Source organism: Anabrus simplex, chromosome 8, assembly GCF_040414725.1.
Source record: "Anabrus simplex isolate iqAnaSimp1 chromosome 8, ASM4041472v1, whole genome shotgun sequence".
NCBI classification, from domain to species: Eukaryota; Metazoa; Arthropoda; class Insecta; order Orthoptera; family Tettigoniidae; genus Anabrus; species Anabrus simplex.
Genome location: NC_090272.1, coordinates 51,602,895 through 51,615,948, shown reverse-complemented (window position 1 = coordinate 51,615,948; position 13,054 = coordinate 51,602,895). Strand labels below are relative to the sequence as shown.

The window sequence follows — 13,054 nt, the reverse complement described above, 5'->3', positions numbered from 1 at the left end:
TTTCGATATTTCATTCGGTTAAAAGAAACGGCGATATTTTACCTTGTAATGTGAGAGTCAAACTCATACAAACGCTAGTGCTTCCCGTCCTCGACTACTGTGACGTCATTCTGGTAGACGCAACAAAAGAGCAGACTTCGAAACTTCAATGAGCGCTTAATTGTTGCCTTAGATTTATATACAGTCTGAGTTATGATACACGTCACCCCATACTATCACACTATTTCACGGCTGAAACATGACAAAGAATCACATACTGATACAGATATACAGACTGCTCTCTGAAGACAGACCACTATACATTTCATCCCAGCTTAAGTATTTGTCCTCCTTTCACAGCAGTAATACCCGCTCTGGTTCCTACCTTTCTATTCCTGTTCACCGCTCCTCTATGTACAACAATTCCTTTGTTGTGGCGGGTTCTAGACTTTGGAATTCCCTGCGTGTCAGTGTCACAAATTCCACCTCATTACTTAAATTTAAGACTGCTTGCCGAGACTACCTGCTGAATGCAGCTGACTAACTTGTATGACTGAAAAATCGAATGAATGTGAGTTAGAAAAGTGTAATATAATATAATAAATATATATATATATATATATACTATATAATATAATGTACTCAAACTCTGCTCTCAATGATGTATCACTACAGTGGTTAAGTGTAAGAGAGGGCCAAGAGCCCTAACTTCGCCACCTACAAAGGCATAATAAATAAATAAATAAATAAATAAATAAATAAATAAATAAATAAATAAATAAATAAATAAATAAATAAATAAATACTGTAGCACACAAAATTTATGCAGGGAAAGAGAAAGAAAAGGATAAAGAAGAGTCAGCAAAAGTTGTCATGGAACTTATGGGACTTCACCTGCATTGTGGAAGAACAGTATAGGGTCTCTTATAAACCCAGACCATCCAGCGGTGTTTCTACTCTCCGAGAACTAAGCAGCTGTACGGGAGGCCCACGCATAGTTCTTGACCTTGCAAGGAGTGTGCACATGTTCGACCTATCAATAGCCAGTCTGAATCTCAGCTGTTAACATGGTGAGACAGTTATCATTGCAACACCCTATTTTCGTATGCAAAAGTTTAAGTACGAGTCAGCTCAACAGGTACTCGATGCATTTGTTCAGCAATTTCCTGGTGAAGTGCCACCTTCATGAGCACAGATTCACGTAATTGTAAATAAATTTGAAACTACTGACTTAGAGCTCAATAAAAAACATGCACACAAACAGTTTTAACAGAAGAAAAGCTAGACGACATCAGTGTGCATCTTTACAGAATAAATCATAAAATTAGCACAGGTAGGAGTTTTGGTTTCTTCTATACACAGAGCTACAAAGCTGTTACACATCAAACCGTACAGGTTTACACGGACCCTTTGTTTAAAATCTGCTGATCAATCCACAAGAGCAAGATATTGTGAGTGGTATCCTGTATCACTGAATGATTGTTTATTTGACCCACAGCTTGTGTTCTTTTTGGATGAGGCCTTGTTTCATCTTAACCCATATGCACCCACCTGCCCTTTGCTCTGACATTGCTAGGAATCCGCCAACTTATTAGTATGCAACCTGGGTGTTGAAAGCTTTCGGTTAAAACAGTATGGTGGGTGATCGACTGCACGTATTATCACGGGACCTGTTTTATATTATTGAGAAATTGCACGCTATTGCTCATGTCACAAAAAATAGAACAATTTAGAAATATAACACAAAAAATCCCTTTGAAATCTTAAATTTTTCATTAACTTATCTCACCTCGGAAGTTCTTTAGTGTGTGTTATGGCCTTAATTATATGACAAGCCTTTGCCTGATTTTGAAATAAGGAAATTATAGAAAACCAATACGACATGAGCCTAACATTTGCCTGATTTGTAAATAAGGAACTAATGGGAAACAAATCACGAGTAAGCGAATGATGAGATTCGAACCTATATCCCAAATACGAACTTACAGCCTTATCTCGGTGTATTATTATTATTATTATTATTATTATAAGATTCAGTCTGAGGATCGGTGGTAAAGTGTTCATATCCAGGTACCAAGATCGTAGTTTCAAATCCGGCAGTCGCAATCGGATCATGAGGGGCGGGAGAAGATTCATTCGGCATTCCATGTCGTACGATATTACTACGCGAAAGATCTCTGGTGATATATTTCGTGTTCATTCATGCACAGGATCACTAATAACTTCTTCCTCACTAACACTGCTGAAATCAGAGCCTAAAACATCAAATATGCTTTGAATTTCATTATTACTGAGCATTTTGCGTGAGCAAACAACTTCCTTCTCAGCCATCTTGTCAACAACAGAATACAGATTTCTCGATCAATATTTTAATTAATTCTCTTTGCCAAAGAAGCATACCAGAGCACTCTGGTGACATTTTGAGACACCAAGAAAAGATTTCAATTAGAAATGTTTCCGGAAAAAACCAACAGATGTCACAAATATACGACCTTGCATCCCAGCATACCAGTCCGCTTGTGGAGTTATAAATTAAAATACAAGAATTTTCATCTGAATAAAATCTTTAAAATTACACAAAATGTATTTTCGTAAAATATTCAGATAATGTGTGTAACAAAATGTGTGTCAAAAATTTAAAACTTAAAATTTATATTGCAGCTCCTTCTGTAATCTTTGTTGAAAATACTGTATCTCCAAAATGGCCAACAACTTTCTAACTGGATTGTGATTAAGCTTTCCATTACATGTTGTGGCTGCCTGTTTACACATCAAAACTTAAATACATGCAGCGACCTTGACTCGTGAAGCGATGTAATCTTGCCTTTCTCTATCATAGAACATGTAAGCCAGTTTTGTTGTAACTCACTCCTTTCTGACCCGCGTGGCATCTTGTATATCCGAATCAAATCGACAACAGCTGAACTATATAATGGCTAAAATAATAAAAATGGTCCATAAGTTGTAAAAAAAAAATTTCACCTTAAAGACAGCAAAAATAGATCCTACGATTAATAATGGTAGAAATGTTTTATTTTTTTTTTATTTCTTGCATTCTACTGTTGTTAATGTTAATCTTATTGAGGAATCCTTTGTAGCAAGTAAGGAAGAATAGTAAAATTCTAATTTTTCATGAAAACACAGTATCATAGATAGGTTACTAGTCCCGATACTTGAAGGTATTGTTGTTTATAAGTTTCATTTCCGTATTGATAGATATTACTTTACAAAAAAACAATATGTATATGAGTTTCCACCTTATCAATACAAATTTATTTTACATTAAGCAAGTAAATATAGTCAAGACTAGTTTCGACCCCTAGGGGGTCATCCTCAGTTGACAAGCGTTAAAAATATATTGTTTACAAAAACATCACATGTGGTGGTAAAAGCTTAAATTAATTTGAACCGATCATTAATGTTGGTATGTCTGGTACATGATTGACTAGTGTGCATCATCCATGAAGACACATATTATTTTTATGCTACTACCATCCAATTTTTTAGGTTATACAATGTGGAATATACATGCATTTATGCAACTCAACAGTGGCAAGTTTAACAATGTACATTTAAAGTTGGTTCATAAATTACACATTGGCTATTGATTAGGACATTGGTTTGAACACTTTTGACTAGAATATCAATGTAACACCTTACTGGCATATATCTTAGATGCTAAAATCAGTTTGTAAAGCCTGTTACTCTTGATTGAGTCTTAGTATAAAGTTAAAATTTTAAATGAAAACTATTTGCTTAGTATAGGCATTAAATAATGCTGTTAAAATGGGCGTAGTGGTGAAAGCTTAAATTGATTTGAACCGATCATTAATGTTGGTATGTCTGGTACATGATTGACTAGTGGCATAATCCATGAAGACACATATTATTTTACATGCTACCACCATCCAATTTTTAGGTTATACAATGTGGAATATACACACATTTGTGCAACTCAATAGTGGCAAGTTTAACAATGTACATTTAAAGTTGGTTCACAAATTACACAAATTAGCTATTGATTAGGACATTGGTTTGAACACTTTTGACTAGAATATCAATGCAACACTTTACTGGCATATATCTAAGATGCTAAAATCAGTTTGTAAAGCCTGTTCCTCTTGATTGAGTCTTAGTATAAGGTTAAAATTTTAAGTGAAAACTATTTGCATAGCATAGGCATTAAATAATGCTGTCAAAATGGACATCTAGCTAAAACAGTGATATATGTATGTCATATATGCCTGGTTAAAAACACATTACATTAATGTTATTGATGTGTGGTGCAACATGTACATTGTTTTGGAACAAATGGGGAATTTTTCATAACAGTCTTAGATATAGTGTTCTAATAAAATGGGTCCGTAAAAATATTTATATGTACAAAACAGTTAGCATTTTAATAATCCGCTGTAGATCGGGTAATGCTTAGATATATATCTGGAGATATATTAGGCAGCTACTAATGTTGGAGTTATTAGAAATATTAATGGAGCATGTTTTCCATCCGTATGTCGTGATGTTTCTGGCTGGTGACATTTGTCAGAATGTGTTGAAATTATGCGTCTTGATGCACGTTGATTTTATCGTGTTGGAACGGTTCCAACACCTTACATACTGTACCTTGTTTTTACAACATATACGCTTCCACGATAAAATCAACGTGCATCAAGACGCATAATTTCAACACATTCTGACAAATGTCACCAGCCAGAAACATCACGACATACGGATGGAAAACATGCTCCATTAATATTTCTAATAACTCCAACATTAGTAGCTGCCTAATATATCTCCAGATATATATCTAAGCATTACCCGATCTACAGCGGATTATTAAAATGCTAACTGTTTTGTACATATAAATATTTTTACGGACCCATTTTATTAGAACACTATATCTAAGACTGTTATGAAAAATTCCCCATTTGTTCCAAAACAATGTACATGTTGCACCACACATCAATAACATTAATGTAATGTGTTTTTAACCAGGCATATATGACATACATATATCACTGTTTTAGCTAGATGTCCATTTTGACAGCATTATTTAATGCCTATGCTATGCAAATAGTTTTCACTTAAAATTTTAACCTTATACTAAGACTCAATCAAGAGGAACAGGCTTTACAAACTGATTTTAGCATCTTAGATATATGCCAGTAAAGTGTTGCATTGATATTCTAGTCAAAAGTGTTCAAACCAATGTCCTAATCAATAGCTAATTTGTGTAATTTGTGAACCAACTTTAAATGTACATTGTTAAACTTGCCACTATTGAGTTGCACAAATGTGTGTATATTCCACATTGTATAACCTAAAAATTGGATGGTGGTAGCATGTAAAATAATATGTGTCTTCATGGATTATGCCACTAGTCAATCATGTACCAGACATACCAACATTAATGATCGGTTCAAATCAATTTAAGCTTTCACCACTACGCCCATTTTAACAGCATTATTTAATGCCTATACTAAGCAAATAGTTTTCATTTAAAATTTTAACTTTATACTAAGACTCAATCAAGAGTAACAGGCTTTACAAACTGATTTTAGCATCTAAGATATATGCCAGTAAGGTGTTACATTGATATTCTAGTCAAAAGTGTTCAAACCAATGTCCTAATCAATAGCCAATGTGTAATTTATGAACCAACTTTAAATGTACATTGTTAAACTTGCCACTGTTGAGTTGCATAAATGCATGTATATTCCACATTGTATAACCTAAAAAATTGGATGGTAGTAGCATAAAAATAATATGTGTCTTCATGGATGATGCACACTAGTCAATCATGTACCAGACATACCAACATTAATGATCGGTTCAAATTAATTTAAGCTTTTACCACCACATGTGATGTTTTTGTAAACAATATATTTTTAACGCTTGTCAACTGAGGATGACCCCCTAGGGGTCGAAACTAGTCTTGACTATATTTACTTGCTTAATGTAAAATAAATTTGTACTTGAAGGTATTGTCTGTCCCAAAGTGGCTCATGAGCAGATGTTTGCATGGCAAGTGAACTATCGGACCTACCTCATCTACTAGAAAATCCTGTCTGAATTTGGCAGTTAGGAGCTGGGGAATTAGTAACTTTCTTTATCTTGCCATTCCAATGTGTGGTACTATTCTGGTAACTATAGTAGAACCTGTATAATTCAAAATCCTGCTTAATTCGAAGATGTTCTCATTCCTGGAAACATGAGGTACGGTTTTGAATGTTGTTTAAATTGTTTAATTCGAAATATGGATAATTAGTCATTTGAAGAACAATGACTGTCCCATTACCGAAATTCAAACTTAATTCAAAACAGCCTTTACATTTTTAAAAATTTACCCGTGTGATGATAGAATGTGTCTTCCGAAAGGTGCTGGGGTAGCTTTCTGCACTTTCACTTACTTCGTTGTGTCTACATTGTGCTTCATATTTGCCAAGTTTGAGTAAAATCGTAATTATTTTGTATTCAGCGTTTTAAGGAATGCCACAATATCACGTAGCAGGCAGTGTGCGTAGAAGCAGAATCCGCGAACAATGATAATGCCAGTTGGCAAAAGAGTGTGGCTAATATAATCAATTTGTACGCATCGAACAATATTGTCAATGCCAATGAAACTGCATTTTTTTTAATGTGCCCAGCCCAAATGGTTTTAAAGGAGAGAAGTGCCAGCCAGAAAATCGTACAAGGGTGGGGGTCATTGTACTGTGTTCAATGCACATGGAAGCGAGAGACTTCCTCCCCTCGTCATAGGAAAGTACGGTAAGCTACGATATTTTAAGGGTGTCGGGCACTTTCTGTACAAGTACAAGGCATCTATAATATGCAAACAGTACAGTAATCCAAAAAATAAAGCATTTGCACAGGGGAGCCAGCATAATTCATTATCATCTTTGAATCATGTGTTTTTTAAAATTTTATTGCGTGAGGTTATGTTTGCAAGAGATTTATCCAAGTACATTATTTGAATAATGTAAATGGACCTTGTTGGATACATTTTGGAAATCGTTTTTTCCATGCCATTTGAAAGGTTTAAACTGTGAATCAAGGTGACTGCATGCATTAATGGGTCTTAGAATACTCTGACGCAGCAAGGGTTGGCATTTCTGAATTACAAGAGAAGTGACATGGTGGGAAATCATACAAGGATAATCACTGTACTGTGTTGTAATGCAGACAGAAGCGAGAGACTTTCTCCCGTCATAGAAAAGTTTGATAAGCCACGATGTTTTAGGGTATCGGGTAATTTCCGTGCAAGTACAGGACATCTAAAATGTTTACAGTACAGTAATCCAATGAATAAAGGATTTAGACAGGAGAACCAGCATAATTTGTCCTCGAATCTGAATCATGCCTTTTCTCTCTCTCTTTTTTTTTTTATCTTTCCTTTGTTGCATGAGGTTAAGTTTGCAAGTGAATTATCCAAGTGCAATATTTTAATCAGTCGCTAATGATCTCCATTTAGGGCATTCGCCCAGATGGCAGATTCCCTATCTGTTGTTTAACAAGCCTGTAAATGCACCTTGTTGGATACATTTTGAAAACATGTTTTTTTTTTTTTTTTTTTCTCATGGCATTTGAAAGGTTTAAACTGAATCAAGGTTAGTTGCATGCAGTAACGGGTCTTAGAATATTTTGTGACGCGTTAAGGGTGGGCGTTTCTGAATTACGAGCTGGCAGTTAATTCGAAATCACGCGATTCAAGTCCGATTTTTGCGTCCCAACGACTCTGATATAACGAGGTTTTACTGTACTAGTCCAATATAGTATTCAAGCTATTCAATCTGTGCTATGGAGGTGCTGACAGGAATAAGGAATTTATACTCTTACACTGAACAGAAAACAGCAGAGTAGCATTCACCACTGCCTATGGCTAGGCCATTCCCGCAATGAAACTTAGCACTGATAGATGTGACATGCTGAAGTACTGTTCGTGAAAAGTGAGAACCAATGCCACTTTTCATATGATAGTTTGCCTTAACCATAACATTCACCTTGGTTAACAACTACTTTTCTCAATTTAGCTAATCTATCAAAACTACCAACCGGTTGAAGATGGGTACGACAGCTAGTTATTGAAATATAATAGTAACATGAGAAAAAAGCAGAGGTGTTAACTATTACGGATTGTCCGTAATTATTACGGATTTCACCTCACTATTACGGCATTACAATCAAAGGGGAAATTATTACGGAAAAGTGGCATTCTCAAAAAATCTGTGAAAGAAAAGGAAGAAGGAAAAACTTCTACTCCCTTCGAGCATTATTGCTAAACCCTCCTCGTTTCAGTGCTTGAGAGTTGGCAACGATACTCATTCTATCGTTACTTCCTTTTGCAAACCGTGAGCGTTGTGAAATTCTTTGTGAACGAAGGAGCTCTACTATGCCCTTCTATAAGTAATGACATATTTGCAGCATTAAGTGTACCTGACAGAAATTCTTCCACTGGAGGAGTTATCAGTGTTGATATAAAAAACCAGACCATTGAGACCAACATTAGGCGCAAAATGGCTTATGGTTCAAAGGACAAAAATGTCATCACACGCAAAAGCATGCTTCAAAAGAAACCTACACTAAAAATCAGCTGCTGGGTATGAAACAAGCTACAAAGAATGTTTTATGACGGGACTAACTGGTAACGTGCAAATTGTACTGTATTGTGTAATATGAAATACTTTAGAATAGATTGCTGTCAGGAAGGGTAAATGAGGTGTCATTGTTAAATAAGTAGCATGCTTTGGATTTAACATGTACATTTTCTGAAGGTGGGTGTGGGGGGGGGGGGGGGAAGGACGATTACGATAACCCACTTCAAAGGTTGGCACCTCTGGAAAAGTAATGCATCCTAAATCAAAGATGCAGAAATGCAAAGAATTAAACTTTCCTCGTTCATTAATTATGCTACCAGCTGTTAGAAAACTGTCTGACTGCATTTTATTCTGGGCATCCCAAAATGTCAGCATTTTGTATTCCAGCCTAACGGTGCTCACATAGGCAATCCAAGATCTACAGCAAGTAACAAAACTTCACTCACCAACCAGCTCAGCTTCTAGCCAGACACCTGATGCCAAGAACTCTTTGAGGAACTAAGTTCATAATCCATTGCTGGGCTGTAACAGATTTCAAACAAATCAGCACGAACTTCATGGTTCCAAGGTTACTCCATAAAATATATCTGAAGAGAAAGTTCTTGTTTTGTTACTAAGTCATCAGTACAAAAATGTCATTCAAATACATTCAGCAGAACGAAAGTTTAGAATGTATGCATCATCTGACAATAATAATAAAATAATAATAATAATAATAATAAAAACACCAATATACAGTACCTAACTTATATACTATACCTTCAAAGTAACCAACAATGCAGGAAACGAGTATCTTTAAAAGGTTAATTAAGAAATATTCAAACATTTTTCATTGCATTTTAAAGACTTGGTGGTCAAATCAACAACAGCTGAACTGTAATGTTTAAAATAATACTGGTTTATAAGTTGAAGAAAAAAAAATTTTCATCTTAAAGACAGCAAAAATAGATCCTACGATTAAACCTCCAGTACGAACATAAATCCTAGCGCGAGTGCTAACATCGGTCTGTTGAGCCCGAAAGTATAAACATGCATATTTCTTATGTTTTAAAGCAAGTAAATCATTTATTAAAAAGAAACCACACTACAAAAATTGATTACTAAGCCTTGCAATGTTAGTTAACAATAAATAGGATAAATAAATAAATTCACCATTGTCAGGAGACAAAAACACAGAAACACTCTTAATGATTAACTAGAAAACTTGGATAGTGACAATTCTTACTAAGATGCAATTAACAATTCAGACACAGTCGATCACCATGTTCATTCCTTCTTTTCACAAGAAGTTGGCCTAACAACCACAATGTGCTCCAACCACATGAACTTCGCACACAAATAGCACTTGTATTTTGTTTTACGATTTTTCTTTGAGTCACAGTATGCACACCGACCATGCACCTTTTCTTCCTGTGCAGGCACCGGCATGTTCTCAGCTGGAATGTTACAGATCTCTTGAATTCTCATTCGAGTCAGTCTTGGAACTTGCTTAACTGGATCTTTTTAGATGATCCACAATTAATTCGAATACCAGTGTTTCTAAGAAATTTTTTTTCCATCATATTAGCTTCAGGATTGTTGCTGTTCATCATCACAAAAGCATTTACATTAGCAATGTTCATCAGACTGTAAAAGATTACCATAGGCCACCAGCAAGTTTGCCTGGCACAGTTATACCCTGCACTAAGCTTAACAAGCACAACACCCCCTTTCGTGCCATTATACAACATGATCATTTCAGGTTAATTAGTGTTGGGGTCAACTTTGTCACAATGCAATGTGGATAAAAGCAACACATTTTTGCCTTTTCTGGAAATGTATGATACTAGGGTGGAATTTTCCTAGAAGCCAAACATGCTGGAGCCGAAGAGGTAAACTGCCTTTTGTTTTTTCTTGTATCAAGTAAAGTCAATTTATGGTTTTTCAACAAACTTTCAGATAATTCTACGCTTGTGAACCAATTGTCCATGGTCACATTTATACCTGTATTAGCAATGGTTCCACTAATCTTTCAACTATTGCTTTTGCGCTGTTATCAACAGAATATGGGCCATCGGGCTGTTTACCAACATATACCTCAAGGTTTGGCATATAAAATATTTTAGCTCATACTAACGCGTAGATTTTAATCCCATATTTATTGGTTTGCTTTAGATGAACTGGGGGAAGCCATCTTCCCCTGAAAGCCTCAAGTTTTTCGTCAACAGTCGTATATTCAGATGAGGGTGTAGTTAGCTTTACAATATGCCACAAAAACGTTAAATAAATCCCGAATTGCAGCCAATTTATTTGTTTCTTGTCGGTGCAATCTTGTTTCTTTGTTGTGAAATGTAATATGCCTGAACAGAAACCTAAACCTCTCCAGTGACATTGTGAGCCGAAATATCTCAATCGATGTACCGTTAGTTTTCCATAAGCCTGTTGCATTCAAATGGTTTGTCTTACGTACAACAGAAAGGTACAAGAGACCTAACAAAGCCTTCATTTCCACTAAGTCAGTAGGTCTTGCAGTTCAATATTCTTGGTCATAAGGTTCATGGGATATAGAAAGATTTATGCAATCAACCAGAATGTTTAGAATTCTATGCAATCTACCAGAATGTTTAGAATTCTATCATCAAAAAAGCTGTTCCATATATCTACAATAGAAGTCAAATTTCTTGCTGATCCTTTCATCCCAGGCAAATGAGTTACGAGATTCACTAAGCAAGTTCTCACATTTTGAGGAGGAATATGCATTTTCCATTTCGTGACAGTCTTTTCCAATGAAGTGTGGAACATTACATTGTCGTTTTTATTGTGTAGAAGTCCCATTATCAATATCTTGCTCATCCTGTATCTCCTCCACATCCTGTTCGGACTCACTTCACGACATTCAAGGTGATGTTCTTCCACAAAATCTTCAAAATCTTCTGCAGCCATGTCATTCTCTTCAGATTCCAGTAGTAATTTCAGCACTTACTCTTGTTCACGTTCGTAGTTCATTTCATTTCCAGCAGAAAGTAGCACGAGTACTAACTTTGGTCTGAGAGACCAAAATAAAGGAATTCTTGAGCCAGGCACTTAATATTCACGCAACAGTAAGTAATCCGACAGATTTGAAGATGCCAATGAGCAAAGCTTAACTAAAGCAAGCACAATAAAGTTACAGGAGAATAATTGGGCGGTCGATATTATTGAAGGGTTAATAATGGTTGAAATATTTAATATTTTGTATTTCTTATTTATTTCTTGAATTCTATTGTTAATGTCAATCTTATTGAAGAATGTTTTGTAGTAAAGCGAGGAGGAATCGCAAAATTCTAATTTTTCATGAATCACACAAGTTACTGTTCCCGATACTTGAAGGTATTGTCTGACCCAAAGAGGGTCATGAGCGGATGTTTGCATGGCGAGCGATCTATCGGACCTACCTAACAGGAAGAGTCTGTCTGAATTTAGTGGATAGGAGCTGGGGAATTACCTTTTTATCCTGCCATTCCACTGCGTGGTAACTATTCTGATTACTAGTCCATCATAGTTATTCAAGCTATTCAATCTGTGCTATGAAGGTGCTGATAGGAACGAGAATTTGATATTCGTACACTGAACGGACCACAGCACAGCGGTATTCACCACTGCCTGTGGCCATGTCATTCCTGCAATGAAACTTAGCACTGATAGATGACATGATGTACTGTTCGTGAAAAGTGAGAATGCCACTTTTCATATGACAGTTTGCTCTTAACCACAACATTCACCTTGGTTAATGGCCTAACTACTTTTCTCCTTTTACCTAATCCACTGAAACTGCCAACCGGTCGAAGATGGGCACGACAGCTGGTTATTGAAATATAATAGTAACATGAGAGAAAAGTAACACATCCTAAATCAATTCTGGGCATCCCAAAACGTCAGCATTTTATATTCTAACTAATGGTGGTCACACAGGCCATCCAAGGTCTACCACAAGTAACAAAATTTCACTCACCAACCAGCTCAGCTTCTAGCCAGACACCTGATGCCAAGAACTCTTGAAGAGGAATTAATTTCATAATCCATTGCTGGGCTGTAACAAATTTCAAACAAATCAGCATGAACTCCATGGTTCCAAGATTACTCCATAAAATATATCTGAAGAAAAAGTTCCTGTTTAGTAACTAAAAGTCATCAGTACAAAAATTTCATTCAAATACATTCAGTAGAACGAAAGTTTATAATGTAAGCATCATCTGACAACAAAAATGAACACACCTACGAACAGTTCCTAACTTATATGCTATACCTTAAAAGTTAAGTAACTATCAACAAATATCCTTAAAAGGTTAATTATGAAATAGTTTCCAATGCATTTTAGAGACTTGGTTGTTAAGAGGGAAGAGGTAGACTTACACAACCATTTTCTCATTTTAATTGAAGACCCTGCCATGACTATCTCCAGACAGTCACTCTTCTGACCTGATCCTAGCAAAAGTTACGAGGGTGGGTGCCAACGATGCAGC

General features: G+C 35.8%; 1 long non-coding RNA gene across 1 annotated transcript in view; it reads right to left on the bottom strand.

Annotated features, from left to right (window-relative positions):
* The window catches only part of LOC136878755 (uncharacterized), a 37,890-nt gene extending 25,223 nt beyond the window's left edge, over window positions 1–12,667 (bottom strand). The window contains exons 1-2 of the long non-coding RNA XR_010860839.2: window positions 12,544–12,667; window positions 9,020–9,095 (exon numbers count right to left, since the gene is read on the bottom strand). This is a non-coding gene — a long non-coding RNA (uncharacterized lncRNA). The remainder of the gene's footprint in view (window positions 1–9,019; window positions 9,096–12,543) is intronic.
* Window positions 12,668–13,054: the final 387 nt, after the last annotated feature.